Genomic DNA, 19,932 nt, shown 5'->3' with positions numbered 1-19,932 from the left:
ATAATAATTATATTGTCCAACATCTGTCACCTTGATCCTATGGTCCAAGTAACAAATAACTTTTCTAAGTGTTTTAACTATGGATTATTTTCTATAATATCCTGATTTAAAGTAGTACCAGAAAAGGGTTATTGACTGAATGCTATCTTTGATGAACTCTCTGATATTTATTTAAACCTGAGTTTTTAAATTCGTTTTGTACACTTCTCACCGCATTAAACGTTCTTCCCAGGATGACCCCTCTGGCATTTTCTGATGTGCATGCTTAGGACAAACCTCTTTCATCACTTATTACATTTGTAGGATCTCTCTCCAGCACACACTCTCTGATGTTGAGTGAGGTGGCGGTTCACTTCAAGGCTCTGCCACATTATTTATATTTGTAAGACTACTTGGCACTATGAATTATTTTATGGCAAGTAAGGTTTGAGTGTCAGTTAAAAGCTTTGCCTCATTCTTTACATTTGTATGGGTTCTCTCCAGTATGAATTCGCCTATGTTTATTAAGGTTTGAACTCTGATTAAAGGCTTTGCCACATTCTGTACATTTGTATAATTTCTTCCCAGTATGAATTCTCTGATGATGGATAAGGTTTGAGCGCTGATTAAAGGCTTTGTTACATTCTGTACATTTATAAGGCTTCTCCCCAGTATGAATTCTCTGATGTCGATTAAGGTTTGAGCAATTGCTAAAAGCATTGCCACATTCTTTACACTTGTATGGTTTCTCCCCAGTATGGATTCGCTGATGTTGAGTAAGTGCCGTACTTTGGTTAAAGGCTTTCCCACAATTCTGACATTTATATGGTTTCTCCCCAGTATGGATTCGCTGATGTCGAGTAAGTGCCGTACTTTGGTTAAAGGCTTTCCCACAATTCTGACATTTATATGGTTTTTCCCGAGTGTGGATTCGCCTATGTTGATTAAGGTTTGAACTCCGAGTAAAGGCTTTGCCACATTCTGTACACTTGTAAGTCTTCTCTGCAGTATGAGTTCTGAGATGTCGAGTAAGTTTGAGGGCTTGCTAAAGGTTTTGCCACATTCCGTGCATTGGTTAGGTTTCCCTCCAGTATGGGTTTTCCTGTGTCCGTTTAGATTTGATAATTGAGGAAAGACTTTCCCACATTTATTCCACTTGCAGTGTTCCCCCTTAGCATGAATACTCGGATGTTGAGTAAGTTGTGATGACTGGTTAGAAACTTGACCACATTCACTAAATTTGTAATTATTTTCTTCAGTATGGATATTCCTATCTGTAATAAGATTTGAGCTTTGATAAAAGACATTTCTACATTCATCCCTTTCATCATGGTTCTCTGAACACTGAGTTCTCTGATGATTCATGAGACCTGAGTCTTGGTCAAAGTGATTCCCAGGTTCAAGGCATGGGTAGATTCTGGCTCCATCATATATACTGTTGTAATAACTGAAGATGGAGTTCTCGCTTAAGGCCTCACTCGTTGGATTACACATGGAAGGTTGTTCCGCATTATCTGTACTATGATACCCATTGAATGATGGCAGCCAGATAAAGACTCTCTCATTATTATCGACGTAACAGATATTGGAATAGGAAGAAAATGTTTGTTGGTGGAAAAGTAATGAGCCCTCACTAAAGGATCTCTCAACTTGATGATAGTGAGATTTTCTTCCTTCATTTTCAAATCTCTGGCTTTCAGACATGCATGACTGACTGTTTAATTCAAACCTGTATTCATGCTGGTTTGAGTGATTATTTGTAGCATAGACTAGATGACTTTCCATGTTTTCAAAATTTCACATCAGAGAATAGGAGTTTTTTTTTTTTAATCATATGGGTCCTTGCTTACAAAAACATAGTTTTCTGCCGAACTTATTGACTTCAAATGGGATTTTTCCCAATTTGACACATATCCTCAATTTCTTTTGGCAATCATGTTTTCATCATGGATAATTGTCCCCATTTGGTTACATCTAAAACAACATCTTTTTGCCCTTCACAGGCCCCCTTACTTTCCCAGTCTTTCATTAAGTACAGATTTCCAAGCTGAGAGCTCTCAGAACTTCCCAGCACCTCACACATGAATCTCCTATGCACGGCTTCTTTGGGAACAAACCCTGGGTGTCATGAGAAGATATCACTGTGTCATCTGCTTCATTCATTCACACCTAGCGCTGGGATTCTTCCTTTACTCCAAAGGGACCTGGATCAGGACATTCCCCTGAGAAGCTGCTATTCCTTCTTATTCTTCCTCCTGCCCTGGGTCGTTTTCGCATCACGACTGTGGAGGAATCACCTCAGCATCGTGAGATTCCACCTCCAGAGGTGCCAGCAGAGCTCCTTCGCCTGCTCCCAACACCCCCACAGGCAGAAGGACCTTGAAAAGCGAGAAAGGCCGACCTCTCCTGTCCTTCGTCTCAGGAGAGATGCAGGACAATCAGCTCCTCCGTGGAGACCAATCTATCAAATTGTTGTTGCTGTCGTCTACTCTTCTTTCTTTATATAAATTCCCCCAAATTGTGCTCACACGGGTGTGTGGGCTGCACTGACTTGCCCCTTTAAAGCCCACGCAGAGCAGAACTTGCTGCCTCTCCGCAGACTGACCCCGGGCCTCAGCTCTCACAAATGGACCAGGAGCCGCATCCTTAACCCAGGCCCCCCCTTAGAATCCCCTGGAGCACTTCCTACACACCACACTGGTGCTCCCACAGGACCAGAGAACTCTGTGGGGAGGGCGCCGGGGAGGTCATTGATATCTTTATATCCCTGATACATACCAGATATATCCCTGATATTTCTGATATATACCAGGTATCTTTATGAGATAATCAAAGTATCTCAGGGATATATCGGGGATATACCAGATATATCAGGGAAATACCAGGTATATCAAGGATATCAGGGATATACCAGATATATCCCTGATATATCCCAGATATCTTTATGAGATAATCAAGCTCAAATAAGTCCATTAACTTTGGGCCCTACTTCAACAGGATGGCTGTCCTCATGGAGGGGAAATTTGAACACAGGGAAGATGATGTGGAGGCAGAGGGTGGTGTGGAACATTTATAAGCCAGGCAACACCAGAGGCTGCTAGAGGCTCAGAGAAAGGTCTGGAGCAGACCTATCACCCGCCCCTTCAGAGGGAGCCTGCCTCTATCAGCATCTTGATCTCAGACTTCTGGTCTCCATAATCAACAGACAATAAATTTCTGCTGTTCTAAGCCACTCACTGTATACTGGGTTCATTATGACAGTCCTAGGAAATTAATACACACATTAATCAAATAAAATTCCAAATGAAGAGGGGTGTTCAGGACTCCAAGGGTCAATTTCAGAGAGTCTTTCCTGGCCAGAAGCCAGGGCTGTGCTGAGCTGAGTGGTGCCTGTGGGTGGACAGGCAGAAGGCAGTGGAAGCGGTGAAGCCTGTGACCCAAAGGGGAACAGTGAGCGGTCCCCAGGCCTCCTGTGAGTGTGGGTCAGGTGGCCCCACCACCTACTGGGAAATCTAAGACTTGACACAGAGGGTCAGATTCACTCATCAGCAAAATTCTTTCCAGATCGGTAAATACATCACTGATGAGATTAAGGCACCTCCTCAAAATCCCATTAGGAAGCAAGTGATGCAAACGGAACTAATAAAAGATGAGACAGTCTCACAGCCTGTAATGCATCAGCCTTGGGCAAACAAGAGGAATATGTAGCCGGAAGTGGGAGTGGGAGGCGGGTGTTTGTGCTCTTCCAAGCACTGTCTCAGAGGATGGATGCCCTGATTTCAGGTGCCCCCTCCCAGGTCTTCTGCAAATAGCCCGGTGTTGAAAAGGACACCGTATCTTGCTACCGCAGCACATTGGAAACATCCCTAAAGAATACCCAACTCACTTTGCTCCAATTTTATGCTCACTAAGCAACCTTTTAAATTCTAATTTGGTGTCTGACTAGGTGATTTTTCTCTAGGCCCTGAGCCAGGACTATTCTCAGAACCAACCTTTAGGCTGCAAATGAAGAGGGGGCAGTATTGTGACCCCCCTGATAGGACCATGCAAGCAGAGAAGTGGAGGAAAGGAGGACTGAGTGATGAGCAGTGAGGAGTAGTGAGGAGCAGGGGCCAGAGTTTGCCCAGAACCGGGTCTAGCCAGCCCAGCAGGCAGCCCTGGAAGGGGAGCGAGGCTGTTAACCCCAGGCATGTGATCAATGGGTCCCATGGGACCTGGAGAAGGCAGAGCCCCACTGAGCGAGCAGGCTGACAGGAGTCAAGGTCACTGACTTCCATCAAGGATGTGGCCCTGGGTCAGCGGGGCCCAGAAGACAGCATCATTAGCCTCTGAGAAGCCCTGCGAGGTGGCACCCCTGAGACTCACAGGCGGCCCCCTCCCCACTGCCATAGCCCCTCCCCCTTTGCTCCCCAGACGTCTGGCTCCAGCGCCCAGTTCAGTGTGTTTCTTGCAGTTCTGCTAGGGTTGTACAGCCACTGAGAGTTGGATGAAAGGTAAAACCAGCTTCAGATTATTTTTCTCTGCATAGGTTTTCCTTTCCTGAAGTCACATCCCACTAATGTTCACATTAACCGCAAAATATATCATAACTCAAAACTAATGGAGAATTATCCTGCAAGACCCAGCCGGAAGACTCTCTAATTCATTGAAGTTCTTGTCCAGTATGAGATAAGATGGTTGTGTTAAGCTTAAAATGTGTGGTCATTTAAAATGTGTGGCTCCTTTGTCCATGGATTTTCCAAGCAAAAATTCTGGAGTGAGCTGACATTTCCTCCTCCAAGGGATCTTCCAGACCCAGGGATCCAACCTGGGTCTCTTGCATTTCCTGTGTTGGCAGGCGAGTTCTTTACCACTATACCACCTGGGAAGCCTGTTTAAAATATATGGTCATAACACTGCAAACCAACTATTTGTTGTTGTTCAGTCACTAAGTCATGTCTGATTCCTTGTGACTCCATGGACTGTAGCACACCAGGCTTCCCTGTCCTTCACTCTCTTTCGGAGTTTGCCCAAGTTCATGTCCACTGATTCAGTGATGCCATCCAACCATCTCATCCTCTGTCATCCCCTTCTCCTCCTGCCTTCAATCTTTCCCAGATTCAGGGTCTTTTCCAGTGAGTCAGCTCTTCGCACCAGGTGGCTGAAGTATTGGAGCTTCAGCTTCAGCATCAGTCCTTCCAATGAATATTTAGGATTGATTTCCTTTAGAATTGACTGGTTTGATCTCCTTGTGGTCCAAGGGACTCTCAAGACTCTCAGTCAACTATGATACAATACAAAATAAATTTATAAAAAAAAAATAATGTGTGGCCACAAAAGCTCAAACCAGAAGCTCACTTTGAGTTTGGAAGGTCAAAGTGGACAGTGTTAACTGGATCAGGGACTTCTGCTGAATTTCCACTCTGTTCAGAACACTGATATAGCCCACCCTATCTCCTCATCCTTGAGAGGAACACTTCACATTCATGAGAGTATCACTTCATGGGGAATTTATGGACTTACTTCATGGTGCCAAGGAAGAGGGAAACTTCTGTCTACAGCTATTTTCTCTGCGGGCTGGTATCCTGGATGAGGGTCTGACCCCACACGCACCCTTTGCAAGTTGGCAGAAGTGGCCACTGCGGCTCGCACACCCTCTGGTCCTGAGACCCCCTGCACCACGGGCCGTTCTCCATCACTACCTGTGTCTCTTGGGGTGAGGTTGCTACTGCATCTTCAGACAGTCCTGTCCCCAGCTGAGGTCGCGAATGCTGGGGTTGGGGAGGGAGTGACGGTATCCATCTTTGCCTAGACCTGCCCGCTGCAGTGGCGGCTGCCCCTCAGTGAGGGAACCCTCCCACTGTCTGGGGGGCTCCTTGTGGTCCTCTCCACCAGGAACTTCCCCTGAGGAGGTAGGGGGCTGGTGTCTCCTTCTCCTAGCCCCTTCGCACGTCCCCCTAGCCTGGGGGGTCACCCCTCGATCTGTGAAGGAGGCACTGCTTTTGCAGCCTCGACACCCCACCCCCAGCCTGTGGAGTAGGGTGAGCTTCTGTGTTCTGAGTCTTCTAGAGTTTGCTCCTGGTATTGAAGCCAAGATTCGTCATGCTAAAACCCAAATAGGACAAATGAATAAGCTCATAAGACATGCCACTCTTCTCACAATTTCTTGCAACCTAAAACTAGAGCCTCCAAGGCTCTTTCGGAAGCAAAGCCAAAAACATAACCTTGTGTTCTCTCTGGGCCCTTCGGTGTCTTCCGTTCCTGGGACAATGAGCCTTGTCCTCGTGTCCAGGTTAATGGCAGGAGAATCCCAAGGTGAATGGGAATTTCAAGGAGAAAAACATATCAGGGAAAATTTCCAAATAGTACCCTTCTCCCAGGGTTAGATGCCTGCTCATCTGTCTGCATCTGAGGGTGAATATCCATGTTTAGTAAGAATGAAGAATGCAGTCTATTAGATGGAGGTTTTATTCTACTGGACAAGGCCTCATGGGACACCAGGGAGTCTGAGCCTGAGATGGACAGGAGCTGCTGCCAATGACTTTTTGCTCACGCTCAGTCGTGTCTGACTCTGTGACTCCAAGGACTGAAGCCCACCAGGCTCCTCTGTCCATGCAATTTCCCAGGCAAGAATTCTGTGGTGGGTTGCCACCTCCTACTCCGGGGGATCTTCCCAACTTATGGATGGAACCCACATCTCTTGCATCTTCTGGGTTGGCAAGAGGATTCTTTACCACTGTGCTACCTGGAATTTTATCCATTGTTTATCTCTTTGCCCCCCACCCCAAGATGGGAAAATGGGGGCTGTGCAGAGTCCCCTAGGAAGACTGCCTCCACCCAGAAGCTGAGCCCTGGCCCCAGGGGACACAGCAGAGCAGCCTTAGCCTGTGCTTCCCACAACCCATCCTGTCCCTTTTGCTATTTTCAAACCACTAACTGCGATGCGGTTTAAAATAATAATTTGTAAAGAAACAGACAGGTGAGCAGACGGTTCAGTTTGAAATAATGAAACCACCCAGAGCACTTTGATCAGGAACTGATGCCGCCTGAACCTCCAGGGATTAGGCTTGGGAACTGGCATGAAAAATGGCTTCATACCATCTGCGCCCTGGAGCCCCCAGCACTCAACGTCACCGGCTCATCCAGACCTCTGCGACCGGAACCGCCACTCTCTTAAATTAAAAGGCAACAGCTCTGCGGAGAGCCAGGGCAATTGTTTGCAGACCTCAAGTCTGGTTCGTGTCAGTCCCTTCCGACTGTGATCCACACAGAGAATCTCGTGGGAGCCTGGGGACATGCCAGAGTAGCACTTTCACACTGACGCGTGCTTCTCACCGGGAGCTTGGAGGACCCGTCCTGGGAGCCCGTGTCTGAGTGGTCGTGTCCTGTTGGCTGTGCTATCCCCTTGTTAGGAGGAATTACAAAATCTGACCTTCAGATTATGAAGTTTATGAAATCTTCCTGACCCCCACTCCATGGATCCTCAACTACCCATCTCTACGCCAGTGAGTGGCAGATCTCACAGCAGCGAGGTCATAGCTGCTCTGTTACTGTTCTAAATTTACAACCTCTGGATTTATTCTTCATCAAAAGAATACAGCCCGCTCCGTATGGCTCCAAATCCTTTGGCTTGCATAGGCGTGTTTTCATCCAGTGCTTCTGTTTTTTCTCCCAAGACACAAACAAAATACTGTTCTGTCTAAGAGAACTAACTCTGGGGGAGAGAAAAGCCCATACAAATTGAGAAAACATTTTACTTAGATTGTATTTTACCAGAAAGATCTCAAAGTTGTGTTTAGTTGATGTCAAGGACTGTGGGCAGTCCCTAAGTCCAGTGCCCTAAAGGGGGAGGCAAGTGCTTGCTAAGGGCTGGCTCAGCTCCATCCTTTGCCAGAATCCAGGGTTCATCCTCTGCCAGACCTCATAACTCCTCCTAACAAGAGGGCAGCAGCCTGGCGGGGACTGTAGCTCTGGAAGAACTGATTCATGAGACAGAAGAACCATGAGAGTTCAGAAAAATGAACCTCTCATCCTTGGAGCAACACCCACAGCCTAGGAGACATCTGAGCAGGAGGGTTGACCCAGGCGCACCATACATGGCGCCTTCACAGGTCAGCACGGCCAACAATACACAGCCACTCAGACACGGGAGCAGGAGGCGGCCGTGTTCACTGTGCTTCGGATGAAACTGCACGGCTGTCCCAGACTCCAGTGTCTGGATGAAAGCTGTTTTTGTTAACTAATTTTCTCCCAGACGCCTCTGTTTCCTTTCCTGTTTAATGCATACACCAAACCTCTCTTTGCTCAAGAATACATTAGCTTCGCTTTATCCCTGGATGTTATGTATTATTCAAGCAGTGATATTTTCCTGACCAGTTGATGTTAGCCATGAGATGGACTCCGAGGGTTTCCATCTGGACCGAAAGGCCTGGTTGTGCCAGGAACACTCGATGCACTGGGGCTGAGAATCACAAATGCTATACACCAGGGCTACAGCCAAACCTATGGTTTTTCCGGTAGTCATGTACGGCTGTGAGAGCTGGACCATAAAGAAGGCTGAGTGCCAAAGAATTGTTGCCTTGGAACTGTGGTGCTGGAGAAGACTCTTGAAAGTACCCTGGACAACAAGGAGATCCAACCAGTCCATCCTAAAGGAAATCAACCCTGAATATTCATTGGAAGGACTGAGGCTGAAGCTGAAACTCCAATCCTTTGGCCACCTGATGAGAAGAATGGACTCATTAGAAAAGACCCTGATGCTGGGAAAGATTGAGGGCAGGAGAAGAAGGAGGCAACAGAGGATGAGATGGTTGGATGGCATCACCAACTCAATGGCCATGAATTTGAGCAAGCTCCGGGAGCTGGTGATCGACAGGGAAGCCTGGTGTGCTGCAATCCATGGGGTCGCAAAGTCAGACACAACTTAGCAACTGAACAACAACAAACTCCAGGGCAGACACATCGGGGTCAGGAGGAAGGTCACAGGAATAAGCTGAGTCTTCCCTCCCTCCTGGCGTCTCCTGGACCTGGTGCCCTTGAATGCAGGCCACCATGGCGCTGAAAGGAGTGGAAGTGGGGGGAGATTGTCCAGTGTTGGAGCAGTGGAGAGGGTGGCCTGGTCCTTTATTCAGAATGTTCTTTTATGAGCCAAACCAGGAATGACAATTTTCCCAGCATCTGTGCTGTCCCAGTAGACAAAAATAAAATATTCTAAACCTGGCATGTGTCTCCCTTTGGCTTCCCTGGCGGCTCAGTCAGTAAAGAATCTGCCTGCCAATGCAGGAGACCCAGGTTCAATCTCTAGGTCAGGAAGATCCCCTGGAGAAGGAAATGGCAACCCACTCCAGTATTCTTCCCTGGTACATCCCATGCACAGAGGAGCCTGGTGGGCTACAGTCCATGGGGTTGCAAGAATCAGACACGACTTAGTGAGTAAGCCAGCAGCACCATGTGTCTTGGTTGTCCAGAATCCAAGGGCCACCTGTGACAGAGCTGAATTGATCAGGGCGGCCAAGAGCAGTTAGAGGACAGACGGTCAGAAAGTCGGGGGCGCTGATGGGAGAGAGTTCGGAGGTGAATATTTCACTGCCACTCCATTCTTGCAAGAGACAGAGTGCGCTCCGGGTGACAGGGACGTCTACACTGGCCTGCATGTCTGCAGCTGGGGACCCTCTTGGTGGAGACCCCGAGGTTGGCCCCTCCTTGCTGGGGGATTATCGTTGCCTGGCAACTTGATTTCCTCTAAAAAAGAAAAAATTCCAGAGTCATTGGCGTTCGCCTTTCCCTTCCTTCACCCCACAGAAAGACACAAGCCAAGGAAGCCCACGCAGAGTGACACGCCCAGAGAACCGCCCCAGACTCTGACGGTTGCTCTCTGGCAGTTGCCACTTTCTGCCTTCAGAGTGGATCGATTCCAGCTAACTGGTGTGCTTGCCTTTGCTGATACAGCTGCTTTTATTAACTGACATGTCCTTGAAAAGTGCCCCCAAGTGGGGGAAAGAGCATCACAATTCTGTGCCCTTATTAAAATAAGCCCCCTGCAGGAGAGGGTGCCGCATGCCTGGCCTGGAAACCTGCTCTTCCCACATATCTGCAGGACCCCCTCCCTCCCTTTCTTTCCTTTCCTTTTCTTTTTTTTCCACAACAGAACGTCTTACAGGCTCTCTCTTGCTTACGGGGAAAAACATGGCCCACTTAACAAGTTGATTTCTTCCAAGGCCTTGCAATTTCTCTGTAGTTTATGAACAATTTTTGTCCACAGGGACTAAAACAAATATTGCTTACAATGTAATCAGATGAATAGAGCCAGGGCAGAAAAACAAATCCTTTCAATTACTGTCACAGCTTCCTGACAGACCTGGTGATTTCTCAAAATTCATGAGCCTGCGATGGCTAAAGGTCAACATAATCTGCAGTCAGGAAAAAAGAAACAGAAAATTCAGAACCTGAGTTTCAATAATATTGTTGCTTCCAGAACCTAACTGTGGAGATAAATGACTTCTTCCCAAGTGCACAGAGCCCGGACTTGTTGAATGAATGTGGAATGATTTTACCATGTGTGGAGTAGAAGTCAGCTCGGGCTGCCACAATAACAGACCCCACAAGCTCGGTGGCTTTGCTGTTGTTGTTCGGTCATTCATTCATGCCCGACTCTTTGCGACCCCTTGGACGGCAGCACACCAGGTGTCCCTGTCCTTCACCATCTCCCAGATTTTGCTCAAACTCATGTCCATTGAGTCAGTGAGGCCATCCAACCAACTCATCCTCTGTCGTCCCTTCTCCTCCTGCCTTCAATCTTTCCCAGCATCAGAGTCTTAACAATAAGAGTCCATCTCTCGTAGTCTGGGAGATCAGGGGGCCAGTGTGGTCAGGTGGGGGGAGGGCCCTCTTCCTGGCTTGCAGATGGATACCTCCTTGCTGCATCTTCACATGCCCTTTTCTCAGTGTCTGGAAAAAGAGCACTTTCTCCTCCACTCCTTATAATGCCACTGAATTGCTTGGATTAGGACCTCATCCTTATGATGTCATTTAAACTTACTTGTTGGTTGTTTAGTCGCTAAGTCATGTTTGACTCTTTTTTGACCCCATGGACTGTAGCCTGCCCGGCGTGACTTTCCAGGCAAGAATACTGGAGTGGGTTTCCACTTCCTACTCCAGGGGATCTTCCTGACCCAGGGATCAAACTCCCATCTCCTACATCTTCTGCATGGCAGAAAGATTCTTTATCACTGAGTCATCTGGGAAATCCCCATACATAACAGTATATATATACATATATACAGATATAGACCTGGACACACATACAGATATAGATAAGATGTAGAGATAGATGTTGACATGCGACAGGAAGCTGAGAACAATAGGACAAAATAGTCATGGAGATTCCAGGGAGAATGAGTCGGTCTGTGGTATACACAGTGCAGCATCACTGTAGGTGTTCAGAAGAAGGCACTGATCAGACTGTCTGGGAATCAGTCTGGTTTCAGGAGGCCGGGCTGAGGTGTGGGTAGAGACAAGCCTCCAGGTGCTGGCCAGGACGGGGGGATGGGGACATACTCAGGCGTGTGAGGAAGTCGGGAGACCAGGTGGGTGGGTGCGTGAGTGCCCCTGAGTTCCAGGCTAAGGATTTTGGAAAGCAGCAGTGTTAACTACCGAGCTACTACAGTCCTGGGAGGGTGGTCTTGTGGTCAGAGAGATGTTCGAGATCATGGATCTGCCAGAAGCCCAGAGAATGGGCTGGAAGGGAGTGTTTCCCACAACCCAGGTAAGAGGGAGGAGGCGGAGAAAAGGCCACGTGTCGAGGGTGATCATCTTAATTAATGCATCTCTAGAAGGAAATGGCAACCCGCTCCAGTATTCTTGCCTGGAGAGCCCCACAGACGGAAGAGCCTGGTAGGCTACAGTCCACGGGGTTGCAAAGAGTCAGACACAACTGAGCGACTTCACTCACTCACTGTGTTTGAGCTAACTTTTACATCATCAGTAGGGGAAAACTAACCTGTCTCAAGACGGTCTAAACACAGCTCACATTCCCTATTAGTGGATGAACAATCCAGTGCTTGGTGAATTCTGCTTCACAATGGTAGGAAGAGCTCACATCGAAGGATCAAAAAGCAACATCGCTGTGAACACTTGGCCACCACAAACTTTCACATTTCATACCATGGTACCTGATTCAGGAAAAAAAAATCATGCCTTTCACATATTAACACCACTGATTCATTCCAAAATCCTCCTGAAACCATCAATGTGGAGATAGAACAGCAAACAGAAGTGTAACTGAGGATCTGAAGCTTTCCCTTATAATAATCATCAGAGGTAGTCAAACATATAGGTCTGGTCTGGGTTCTTTAGCCCAATAAGTAAATTGTTATGATTCCACACAAAATAAATGTCATTTGCTGGACTAATGAAAATGGTTGGCTTCACAGGGAGTTTTAAAAGCTAAGCGTAGTTATTATGATAAATGTTTCTACATCCAAAGTAAAAAGAGTTTTTATTCCTGTGATCACAATGTTCAAAAAAGCCATCTTATAGATCTTAAATATTTCGTGATTCACCATAATAGAACTGAAAATAAATATAGTCGTGATTTCTCAGAACTTCTGGTATGTATCAAAAGCTATTATTAAGATGTCCTTTCTGCTGAAATTTAAGAAGCAGAAAAAGCTGGTTAAGAACTAGACCTCCCCTCCCCCAATGACAGCAGCCCGTCATCCTTCCTGCTACACACAGAGGAAATGAAACAGACACTGTTACCGCTTTTGTCTCACAAGTGTGGGGAGTGGGGGATGATGGGTGGAGAGGAAATTGATTTTTTGGCTGGCTTGAAAAAAATAATTGTGTAAGAAAAAGCATGTGCTCATTAAAGGGCTGGTGCAAATGATTTAAAGAGAGAAAAAGAAACTCTGAACTTTTTGCGGGGGGAGGGAAGAAGCACAGTGGCAGTGACCTTGTTACTGCCCTCCTGGGGGACGGAAATCCTCCTCCACTTCTGTGATGGGTGGCAAATGCTAGAAACGTGAAACAGCGTGTCCAATCAATAATGAGGCACGTGAGGTCAGTTGAGGCCACTCTCTAGAATATCACAGGTCATATTGAAAGGAGGCACCCCTCTTAGACCACAGGGAGCTAACTTGCCTCTGCATGATAAACAACTCAAAGAAGGAGAAAAGAAAAGAAAAAAAAAAAAGATGTGTGTAAACCATTTCCTTTTTTATTGGAAAGTGAAATTAGTTGTAGAAGGCATACAATGAGGACAGAAATGAATCCCTTTAAAATAAGATTATCCGATCTGCTGTTGACTAAAAGGAAAAAGAGCACAATGCAAAGTTTGAGACTCATGCTTTCTTCACTGCTAAGGACTCTAGCCTGGGAACCAGCCTCTCAGATCATTCTGAGGGACTGTTGCAGAGAGATAAGAGACAAGACAAGATGTAGAGGAGTTTTTGCTGGAGAAAAATGTAGTTGAACATCAAAGATTACTGCTAATCACAAAAACAGACACACTGAGTTAATGATTTTAGTGTTCTTCTATGTGTGGAAAGATGCAAGGGTCTGGGCTTATTGAAATTTTTCGTTTGATATGATTCTTAGTTGTCTAGGGCCAGTATTCTGTTTTTTTTTTCCTACATCCTGAATGACTTTACAGCTGCACATCCTTTGGTTACTGAAATGGCCCCAGCAGAATATCAAAGGAGTTCAAATGGGTATTTATTCATGGACAGTAAACATCTGAGCACATTTGAGAAGTCCCAGGACACAGTCAGTTGTTGGACTGTAAAGAAAGATGAGCACTGAAGAATTGATGCTTTTGAACCGTGGTGTTGGAGAAGACTCTTGAGAGTCCCCTGGACTGCAAGGAGATCCAACCAATCCATCCTAGAGGTGATCATTCCTGCGTGTTCATTGGAAGGACTGATGCTGAAGCTGAAACTCTAATGCTTTGGCCACCTGATGCAAAGAACTGACTCATTGGAAAAGACCCTGATGCTGGGAAAGATTGAAGGCAGGAGGAGAAGGGGGTGACAGAGGATGAGATGGTTGAATGGCATCACTGATTCAATGGACATGAGTTTGAGTAATCTCCAGGAGTTGGCGATGGACAGGGAGGCCTGGCGTGCTGCAGTCCATGGGGTCACAAATAGTCATGACCGAGCGAGCGACTGAACTGAACTGAGGACACAGTCAGCTTTCCCCCGGCTACTCCAGGGTCACATGACCAACACCCTGCCCCTCCCGCAGCCTTGGCCAGGACTGGACCAGGAGCACCTATGCACCATCCCCCCAAAATCAGGGTCTTCACCTCCACCCACTGAACCACCTGTTCTGTGGTCCGCAGCTCCTGCGCTGCCCCCTGACACACTACGGAGTCCACGAAGCTGCCATCAGGAGTCACAATTACCTTCAGACAGCTCTGCAAGGAGGACCTGAAGTCCCCGCAGCGTCATCCCAGGGAGGGAACGTCACTCAATAACCGATACATGCGCCATGGCCTTTCAGTGGAGTCTATCGTCTCTTACTCACACACACTTCTTCATCGTCACTTCCAACCCACCCCGGCCCCGGACTGGCTCATGTTCCCTGAGAGAGCATCACTTGAACCTGAAGAGCTCCCCCTCAATAACTCAGAAACAGGAAGTCCCTTGAGGGCTACCCCTGAGGTCAGTACTATCTGGAATGCATGGAGCAGATAGACAGGAATCGCCCTGAAGAGCTGATGCTCCCCGACCAGGTGCCTGCTAGAGCCGATCAATGCAAGAGATGTGGGAAAGAACAGAGCCGCCATCGGAAGGGAGGTGGGAAAGAAGCCGGGGCAGAGGCTGGGATGGAAGCTGGCCACGTCCAAGAGGACCGGGCTGGGTTGTCTGGCTCAGGTGAGCGCATATGCATGAAGCACATAAAACGATGTCTGTGCTTAGCAGGCAAGATGAGAGTGGTTTGCCCTTCTGTTGCTACTGTTGGAAAACATTACGCATGATTCTGAACTACTTTCATAATAAGAAACAAGTTAATTCTAAATTGACTCAGCATGGGGGGGTGGGTGATGGGAAGAGATGGTGTATTAATAACAACTTCGTAATTATCAAAATGCCGAGAAGAGAAAAGGTTAGTGTGGGATAAAAACATTCAGGGAAAATATATTGGAAAGCAAGTATAGAAATTGTTTTAGCAAAGGTTTAGACTCGGTGTGTGTATGTATGGGGGGAAGGCAGTTTTAATAAAGGAAAATTCTTAACCAGAACCCTGGAGAAGGAAATGGCAACCCACTCCATTGTTCTTGCCTGGAGAATCCCATGAACAGCGGAACCTGGTAGGCTACAGTCCACCGGGTCGCCAAGAGTCATACACGACTGAGCGACTTCACCTCCTTCCTTCCTTCCTCCCTCCCTCCCTCCCTCCCTTCCTTCCTTTCTTTCTTTCTTCACCAGGAAGAAAAAAAGAGAAGCAAGTTGCTGTAAGAATCAAGCACACTTGAGCAACACCAAAGGTCCTCATCAGTCTGTAGTTACTTGGGTTTGTGAGCTGCGGAGGGCTGAAGCTGCCCTTTAACACAAGTCTTGTTCAATCGGGAGCCGAGGACTCTGCCGCAGACAGAACACTGGCCCCAGCGGCTTCCTCCTCTCCACTTGTTCTTCCTCCTCACAACCATCCCAGTCATTGCTCCTGGTTCAGAAGGGCTTGTCCTGGTCCCTCCTGGCTCCTGCAAGGGAGGGGGAGACAGCGGTGGGCTCAGTACACTGTCAGCCATCTCTCATCTCTGCCACGGCCAGAGTCCCCGTGGGAGGTGTTCACAAACACCTTGGCTAAAATAAAGTAAATAGGACTCCAGATAGCAATACAATTTTTAATTCTCATCAGTTGTTTAAATCAAGTCCCTCAATGTGAAACCTACATCGTCCCCCTGAAGAAGACAAGGGGTCTCCAAGAGGAAGAGCCACTTCTCCTGCTGTGTGGTCATCTTACAGAAATCACAACCCTCTGACTTGGGTTTAAGCTGAAAATTCCAAGTCAAGAAGGACTGCAGACTCAGGGGCAGCAGGGAAGATTAGGGGTAACTTCACCGATGGGTACCACCTTTCAAGATGGTACCCATTGTGTGTATGCTTAGTCACCCAGTCATGTCCAACTCTTTGTGACTATAGTCCGCCAGGTCCCTAGATCCATGGAGTTCTCCAGACAAGAAGACTGGGATGGGTAGCCATCCCCTTCCCCAGGGGAGCTTCCCAATCCGGGGATCCAACTCTCATCTCCTGTGTCTCCTGCATTGGCAGGTGGATTCTTTATCTACTGAACCAAGCAGGCAAAGCAAAAAAAAGCCCTCTTAGCTTTTCTCCAAATCGTAGCAGGACAGGCTCTGTCTCTCTGAGTCCGGGCAATGGAGACCAGATTACCACCTGCTCATCCCCTTCCACTCTGCCCCCCACCCCGCCCAGAGCTCTCAGTCCAGATTTTTATACAGCTTCAGCAATTCTGAGGGATGCTGCAGCTTGCCTGTCTTTATTTTTGTTTGCCTACTCCGTGTCGCTTCTGGGTCTAATTTGCATTTCGCATGGCCATGGCATCTCTTAGTCCTATTTGACTTTTCAAAAATTGTCCATGCTTTGGGAAAACTGTTTCCAATATATTTTACAGCCACGCATGTCTGACTTACTCCATCAAGACTGTCCGCCTTCTACACATCCTTGCACCCACACAGGGGCCTCAGGGGGCTCCCCTCTGGGTGCTGATCTTGCCAGCCCTTGAGGGTTCTGACTATGAAGGAGCATGCCTTCCTGGAAGACGGGAAATGTGATCGTGAGAACAGCACAGCCTGATACACAGCAGGCTCCCACTCTTAAAGGGGTAAGGAGGGAAGGCAGGAGTGAATGAACGAGAATGAATGAAGGCTACAACCTGCCCTAAGGCGTAAGCGTCTGTGTGGCAGCCACCTCCCACAAACGCATCAGTGAAATTGCTCCCATCTTCTCTGTGGATGAATTCTCCCCAGGGTCCTGAGGCTGCACCTGGAGACAGCAGCCTGTCAGTCAGGAAGGGAAATTCTGCCTTGGAAAAGACTTCCATTCACCAGCTGCCCCTCTGGGCTCTGTCTATCTGTCAAGCAGACAAGCCACGTGGAAAACTTCGTGCGATCTTAAACTTCCCAGTAGCACTGACAGTAATCACAATAATGACAGGGATGGAAATAATAATAATAACAATAATAGCAGGTGCTCGAAATTTGAGTAGCACTTCATAGCTTTCAGACTGCTTTCAAATGCATTTGCAGCTTCCTTCCATGCCTCCAGTAACCCTGCAAATACACAAGTAATCACTACCGTGGCCACATCTTTAAAAGTTTCTGCAATCTTAAGTCAAGATCCAAGGTTGCAGGGAGACGGAAACTTTATCAGCACAGAGAAGATGTACGTGACCCTCTTGCTGCCTCATTCCAGGAAGAACAGCCACCTTCCGTCACAGCAGGGACCGCCTGAGCAAGGACAGTGATCAGGCTTCCCACCCCTTTGGGATGCTAGGTAAACATGCAGTAACAATCAACAGTCTGAAGCTTTGCAGGCTAGGGACTGCCAGCCAACGAGTGACCTTCTAAGGCTGTGTCACAATCTCATTTATTTTCTTTCTCGCTGGAATTTTAATCAGCCTGAGCATCCGTTAATGATTCTTTCCTATCCATTTGATTAAAACAGAAAGTCACTGAGGCAGCAGCAGATTGGATTTTTTTTCCCTTGGCCCTTAATGTGCTGCAGTAATGAAATCCATGACTTCCAACCTCCGCTAGTGAAGAGCCGGCATGTACAGTATGAAAGGCAGGACCGCTCATTTGTCTCCTGGCTGATTATCCTTCCCGAGGAAGGCCTCTCACGGCCGTCTGTCTCCAGAACAGAGCACCTGTGTGGGAGTGCTAAAGACTGAAAGCCATTTCTTTAAAAGCAGCTGCAGCTTTTATTACTAGGGTGAAATCATATCCCACATCCTAATTTAATAAACTCCTTTAAGCTTACACGGAGTCCTTTCCTGGAAAAGGCTGTGTTTATACCCCACTGGCCAGTGGGATGAAAGATTTCCATTCACAACCCAAGGGAGAAAGAGGAGTGAAGATTAAAAACAAGACTAAGCCGGTCCAATTCATACTTTGATTAAACTTTAGAGATGCTGATCATCACAGAACAGAGCAGTGAAAGTTAAGTAGCAAGGTAGCATCCACAGCCTTGTCACTCAAATATGTAAAGAAAGCTTCTCCCCCGCGGCCCTCGGTCAGGCCTTTCTGGTGGCGACCCTCCTCTTGTCCTGCGTCTCATGGCCTCAGCCCCACGATGACCAACTGCAGGCAAAGGCCATCACGTCGTAGCTCCGTGCGGGAAATGCAGTGGGGTTGCTTCAGCGTGGTTACTCCCAGGGCTCAGAAGAACCTGAGGCCCACCTTCCCCATCCCTTCTCTCTTTCCAGGGAGAAGAAACCAGGTGACAAAGAATCGAAGAGGAACAAACTGTTGTGGTAGACTTCACCTCAGCAACAGAGAGAAAAATCCTCATTATAAGAGGATAATCCGAGCTCTCGTGCCTGATTTTATATTTGTTCATTCAACAAAAAAAACTGTTTGCATTCTGCCTTGAGCGCTAAAGATGTATCCTTTAAAACAATTTTTAAAAACCCAGCATCCCGAGCTACAGAAGGTGCTGAGCTTCATACAGACATAATTTGGAAGTGGGGGAGATCAGTGTCCCAGGGCAATCCTCAGGAGAAGGGAACCCATGGATAAATGTCAACTAAAACTCATGAGGTATCTGGCCACCCTTGCACCCTGGACCAGATACTGAGCATCACTGTCTCCCAAACCCACTCAGGTAACACTCACCTGCCCTTTGTTATAAGGATGCTCTTTCTTCTCAAGGATGTTTCGGTAGTGAATACATGCTTATACATTGCATAGAGCAATGGTTCTCAGTCAGGGGCAATTTTGCTTCCTCAGTGGACATTTGGCAACGCCTGAAGACATTTCTGCTTTGCATAGTTGGGATGGGTGTGCCAACGCATCTGGTGAGTCCAGGCCAGGAATGCTGCCAAACCCTATGGGGCCCAGGAAAGCCCCCGGCAACCAAGCATTATTCGGTTCAAGATGCCCCTGGTGATGCGATGGAGAATCCCTCCATACAAACAGTCTCTCCCTCCAGAGAAAAGGACGGGCATGCTCACTGGCCATTACTGAAAGACTCAGGTCCCCTGAGCTCAAGTTTCCTGAGTGATAACACACCTACTGTGTGCAGAGGCCCACCTGCCTATGCCCACGGGACTCGGGGGCAAGGAGGCTGCCCTGCCGTGTTCAGCGATCACCTTTGTCTCTGAGTGCCGTGTCTTCTACCAGCCTCTAGGAGACTGATGGCTAACATGAGAGCTTGGCACTCAGGTAAAAACTCAGCCCTATTCACGGCCCTGACACCCCTCTAGGGACGAGTGTTGCCTCTTGGACCCAATCTGTTGACATCTGGGACATGGGAGGCTTAGATGTGCTACAAGAGCAACTACAGAATAAACAGGCTGCCTGTTAGCAGGGTCAGGGGAGCCAGAAGAGCTCTGTACCCAGTGGGCCTCCATCCTGCCTCACAGACACTTGCTAAGGAAGCAGGGGGAGGCAGGCTCCTGAAGCCAAGGAGAGCCCTGGAGCAGGAAGTGTGCTGTTACAGCTCACTGCAAAACTAATAAGCAGCCAGACGAAGCTGAGGCTGTGGCTGCCAGGTGTGACCGTATCAGGCTCTGGAGCCCATCAAAGCAATTCAATAACTCAACGTCAGCGTCTCGGTTCCAACTCATTTTTCCAACAGGCATCTGTCCCGACTTGATTTGCACTGGGTGAGATGACCTGCAACATCCATACCCCCAGCAGCAGTAGCAGCCCAGGGAGCATGCGTCAAAAGTTGCTTCAGTCATGTCTGACTCTGCGACCCCTTGGACTGTAGCCCGCCAGGCTCCTCTGTC

This window comes from Cervus elaphus, chromosome 25 (assembly GCF_910594005.1).
Source record: "Cervus elaphus chromosome 25, mCerEla1.1, whole genome shotgun sequence".
In the NCBI taxonomy this organism is placed as follows: domain Eukaryota; kingdom Metazoa; phylum Chordata; class Mammalia; order Artiodactyla; family Cervidae; genus Cervus; species Cervus elaphus.
Note: the sequence above shows the minus strand (reverse complement) of the source record.